Raw genomic sequence first — 6000 nt, forward strand, 5'->3', positions numbered from 1 at the left:
CAGTTTGTCCCCTCCCCCCCCACTATTTCGTTTAAATGCAGCAGTGTTGCAGTGGACAACCTGCCTGCCAGAATGCTGGTCCCCCACCTATTAAGGTGCAATCCGCCCCTCTTGTATAATTTATCCTTCCCGCTAAACGTCAGCCTCTCATGTGCCAGGGAAAATATCCCTGGCCTATTCAGCCTCCCCCTGTAGCTTAAACCCTCCAACCCTGGCAACAGCCTTGTAAATCTTTTCCAACTCCTTTCAAAGTTTCACAACATCTTTCCTCTAGCAGGGAGACCACAACTGAATGCAGTATTCCAAAAGTGGCCTCACCAATGTCCTGTACAGCTGCAATATGACCTCCCAACCCCTTTACTCAATGTTCTGACCAATAAAGGGAAGCATCCCAAACACTTTCTTCACTATCTTCCCAAGACTCCGCTCTCGAGGAACAATGAACCTGCACTCCAAGGTCTCTTCGTTCTCCAACTTAACATTTGGATAAGTACATGAATAGGAAAGGTTCGGAGGGATATGGACCAATCTAGGTGGGACTAGCTTAGTTTCTGAATATAGTCAGCATGGACTAGTTGGGCTGAAGGGTCTGTTTCTGTGCTGTCTGACTAACTATTCTGTACTGGTCTTGAAATCATTTCCTTGCCTTCCCCCACAAACATCCACTTCTTTGTTGTTCAAAAATCAGATGAACTCAGCCTTGAATATATTCAATGACCCCCTAACTGCAGGGAGACATCCCCACTTCCGATCTGAATTCCTCTTGCTAATACACCACTTGCCTTGCTGACTGCTTGCTGCACCTGTCTGACAACTGGCAGTGACTGGTGTAGGAGGACGCTGAGGCCCCTTTGCACATCCACACATCATTCCTGATGAAGGCCTGGTGCCGGAAACATCAACTCTCCTGCTCCTCGGATGCTGTCTGACCTGCTGTGCTTTTCCAGCACCACACTTTTCGACTCTGATCTCCAGCATCGGAAATTCACCTCCTTTCTGCTTTTCTTTTCCCCCCACAGTAAAGGCTGTAACTTTACATTGTGGCACTCCATTTGCCATGTGTTTGCCAATGGTGGTCTTCTCGACATGGGGGACTCTGAGCATAAACTTGGGGAACGGTTCGCCGAGCATCGCAGCTGGGTCCACAGAAGCCGACCGGGCCTCCCAGTCACCACCCATTTTAATTCCCCTTCCCAATATGACCATCTTTGGCCCCTTCCATTGTCACAACAAAGCACACTGCAAATTGGAGGAACAACCCACCTTCTGCCCGGGCAGCCTGCAGCCCTGAGGATCAACACTGAGTTCTCCAATTTCAAATCACCTCCCTTCACCACTCTGGAAAAAGGGGGTGAGAAAAGAGAGTACCGGGCTCAGAGATGTTGGACAGGGGAAGGGCATTGTAGTCTGGGGTGAAGCTTAATCTTCATTCAGAGAGAGAGAGAGGAGCAGGAGCTTCAGAAGCTCATGGTCCAACTTCTGTATTTAGACAATGGGGGGGCTCTGATAGGCAGGAGGACAATTCCAACTCTGGATTCCTCCCGTGGGTTAAACTTGTATGTCTGATGATCTTGCTCTATGGGTTATTGACTGTGTACATTATGCAACTTACGGTGGTGCCCGTTCGGTCGCCGACTTTCTCCTGACGGCTTGGTGGCGTCCCCCGCCTCCAACAACGAGCTCAAAGGGTTAGCGGCCGGTGTCTTATTTGTCAGGAACATAACCCCGGAAAAGGCTTGCCTTGTACTCCGGGTAGAACTCCCTTGGCGGAGGGTCCCTTTGAGACACTTCAACTGGACTTCATTGAGTTGCAGAAATGTCAGTGCTATAAAAATGTTTCGCTTATTGTTGATGTCTTTTCTAAGTGGATTGAAGTCTACCCTCCTCCTAACGCTACTGCTGAGACTGTGGTGAAGATTTTGCTGAAGGAAATGATTCCCCCGCTTCGGTATACCTGCGTGCATTCGCTCGGACAATGGACCGCACTTTGTTGGTAATAGTAATGAAGAACTCTCGATAAAGTACAGATTTGAGAAGGCCTAAGGAATTCCTTATGAACTTGTCAGCCTCTCTCGGCTCATCCCGGAGATCGTACCTTTGGTAGTCTGGAATTTTAAAAAAAGCTCTTGCAGACAGTTTTAGTTTAATTTTAATCATCCCCTTCATGTAACAGTGATGCTATTAGTACAACCTAACACTGATACCTATAAGCCAGGCTAACTGGATTCTAATAAGCCAGGAGCGTAGGACATTGTTCTCCCTTCAAGAGCCCTGGCAGGCTACTCTGTTGTACTATCACAAACAGACTATCTTTATCCACAAGTTTACAAAGGCTATACTGTCACAAACACAAAAAAGTTAACAAAAGCACTGCATGTTCTGAACTAGACAGATAATAGTGAAGGACAATAATTCAAGGGAGAAGTCAATTGATAGCGAGTTTCATTTTGAGGTCAGAATCAAACATTGTTATTAATTTCACAAAGGGACAGCCGTGAATGTTATCACTCGGTGTCCTGTTTATACAGGTTCACTGATGTTCAGGCAAACGTTCTTAATTGTCTTACTCTCCCTGCCTATTTTCTATTGTGCAGCAAATGTGTTATATTATTCAAAATTAAACATTTTAGTCAAAATGTTTAAGGATAGGTTTTCCTCCTGCCACCTGTTTGCTGAAATCTTTTAACTCTACTGCCAGGTCGTATGAGAATTGCTTTAATGGTACCAGCTATGGGTGTGCAATTGTTCATGTTCTACATAACATCTCCTGCCTATTTGAGACTTGTCTCACCCACTCGTGTAAGACAAAGGGGCCATTTACCTCCTGCCCGTATAGACAAACAGCTTGTGTTCCACTGGCTGGGATACAGCAGGCCTTATGCGGCATGAGTAACTATACCCATCTCCATGTACGGACCCGGGACGGAATCCTTCCCTTGCGCATTTATGGGGTCCTTTTTCTTTTCAGAATCTCATACTGTCACCAAGACCACTTGCAATTCAGTTAAGGGAGAGCTTAATGGGAACAGAATTCTGAGGACCACTGTCTATCAGATGTACAGCACAGAAACAGGCCCTTTGGTCCAACGCGTCTATGCTGGCAAGATATCCTAAATCTATCTGGTCCCATTTGCCAACACTTGGCCCATATCCCTGTAAACCCTTCCTAGTCATATATACATCCAGATGCCTTTTAAATGTTGTAATTGTACCAGCCTCCACCACTTCCTCTGGCAGCTCATTCCTTAGATGCACTGCCCCCAATATAAGAATTACCCCAAAGGTCCCTTTTAAATCTTCCCCCCACCCTCACCCTAAACCTGTAGTTCTGGACTCCCCCATCCCAGGCAAAACACCTTCTCTTTTTATCCTATAAAAATCTGTAGGGTCACCCCTCAGCCTCTAGCACTCCAAGGAAAACAGCCCAACCCTGTTCAGCTCAAACCCTGACAACATCCTTGTCAATGTTTTCTGAATCCTTTCAGGTTTCACAACATCCTTCCTCTAGCAGAGAGACCAGAACTGCACACAACATTCCAAAAGTGGCCTAACCAGTGTCTGGTGCAGCTACAACATAACTTCCCAACTCATCTACTCAATTAAAAGGATTGAGAAAGTTCTCAAAACCCACAAAAGACACTGGAGGAACTTTTGCGGGTCAGCTTGGAACATCAGGGCGGGGGGATGGGAATGAGGGAAAGAAGCTGAATGTGCTAGAGCCAAGGTGGAGGAAGAACAGAGGATGCAAAACCGGCTTGAAGCTGCAATGAGGAATATTGCATGTGCTGTACTTGTACCTGTTGCAGTTACTGGTGGGAATCGGGTGCATTTTAAACATCTGCTCCCTCCCTGGATTCACTCCAGTTGCAACAAGGGAACAGACTTCCCCGCCTCCCGTCTCTCCGGCCCTCCCAGGATGAGGAGATGCCCAGAGGGAGGGAGTGTCACTCAAACTGACAGGGCCACTTCCGCGTTCTGACGTCTATAAAGGGGCGGGGAAAGGTGGCAGTAAAGGGGGCGGGGCGAGGTGGACAGCGGGGCCCCCTCACTGCACCTGCGCGGCCCTGCAGCAGAAGGGGAGGAGAATCCCTTTCCCTTCAGGGAATCCCCACAGTGTGGAAGCAGGCCACACTGCCCCTCCCAAGGGTAACCCATTCCCCCACCCCCACTGCTCTACATTTAACCCTGAATAATACACCTAACCTGCACACCCCTGGATATTATGCGGAATTTGGCATAGCCAATCCACCCGAACCTGTACATCCCTGGGCACTATGGGTAATTTAGCACGGCCAATCCACCCTAATGTGCACATCCCTGGGCACTATGGGTAATTTAGCATGACCAATCCACCCTAATGTGCACATCCCTGGTCACTATGGGTAATTTAGCATGACCAATCCACCCTAATGTGCACATCCCTGGTCACTATGGGTAATTTAGCAGGACCGATCCACCCTAATGTGCACATCTCTGGGCACTATGGGTAATTTAACATGGTCAATCCACCCTAATCTGGACAAAGTTAAAAACCACACAACGCCAGGTTTTGTCCAACAGGCTTCTTTGGAACCAGTAGCTTTCGGAGTGCTGCTCCTCCATCAGGTGGTTGTGGAGAATAATATCATAAGACACAGAATTTATAGCAAAACATTCCCGTGTCCTGCCACTGAAATGATATATTGAACAAACCTGGGATTGTTAAGCTTTTATCTTTTCGAATGGGTTGCGGGTATCATGACATCTTCTAGTCTGTCACCTTCTCAAGATAACTCAAGGTTTCATAGCAAAATGTGACATCTCAGCTCAGACAATGCAATAAAGGTGTGAGGTCAGAGTCTTCTGTGTCCCGATCTTGGGTCAGACTGATTCTATTTCCAAAGTGGAATTCACAAAATATTGCATGTATTGAGTGCCTGCAGATTTTGCATTTTTTGAGCAAAATAGAACATATCTGCAAATATAATTCTGCAGATACACATTCACTGGCATGGACTTCTATGTGTGCGTATGTGCATGAGGGAGAGAAAAAGTCTACATCAGTGCTGTCTATCTCTATGCGTATTTGATAACAGATGCTTTATTTCTAGTGATGTAAATCCAAGCTGCATACGAATAGTTAAATGTAAACGAGAGAGAGAATTCTTCAAGTTGGGCATGAGGAGAAACCTGTGAGATCCCTCCTTCTGGTTTTCTTCCTCATAAACATACAGTAAACACAAACATGTGTTTATTTCTCATTTTGTTTCATTTCTCTTGTTTAATTCCCTGCGATGATGTGGGAGAATTATTAGATTTGGGTCAGCCATTTTGTCACATATTAAAGCCTGGAAACCATTTTGAATCTCAGCTTAGTGCCTGCTTGCTAAAGCTTGTGTTTCCCAGGCTCAGCGGAGACGGTTGGCCTTGCAGCTTTACTGCTTCCTGATAAACAAATTCTTTCCTGACATGGGACTTTATTTCCATCCCCACAGTTGGCGAGTCAGGCAGGAGATACCCTGGTCCTCTCAGGTCACCGGCCGATATCCTTTGAGAGATGAAATATAGAGGGTGGTTGCTGCTTTTGTTGTGTCCAAAATAAAGAGGAAAGCTGGCCAGGGACAAAAATGCTGTTAGAAATGTTGATACAATTCTCCCTACTCAGCCACAAGATACTAGTGAGAGAACTCAACAGGGTCCTAGCGTCTGGACGTAATGTTGCTGAGAGCACTTGTGCTTTACAAAGTTAGTAATAATGAATTTGCTTGCCCCAGGGTTTTGTGAGGTGAACCCCTATTTGATAAGCCCTGGACCCACACTGAGGTCCGTGCCATCCTTCAAGATGCCCCCGATCTGTTCGAGTGCCCAACATTACTTTTAAATGGCGAGTAGAAATCTGAAGTATAATTGCTCACTTCAGGATGTCCAGATTTGAATGAATTCAACATACAGGACACATTGGGCAACTATTAAAGACTCCGTTGTACTTCCCCCAAGTTGTGGCCTCATGCAGAGACATGA

The sequence above is a fragment of the Chiloscyllium punctatum genome, chromosome 36, assembly GCF_047496795.1.
Source record: "Chiloscyllium punctatum isolate Juve2018m chromosome 36, sChiPun1.3, whole genome shotgun sequence".
In the NCBI taxonomy this organism is placed as follows: domain Eukaryota; kingdom Metazoa; phylum Chordata; class Chondrichthyes; order Orectolobiformes; family Hemiscylliidae; genus Chiloscyllium; species Chiloscyllium punctatum.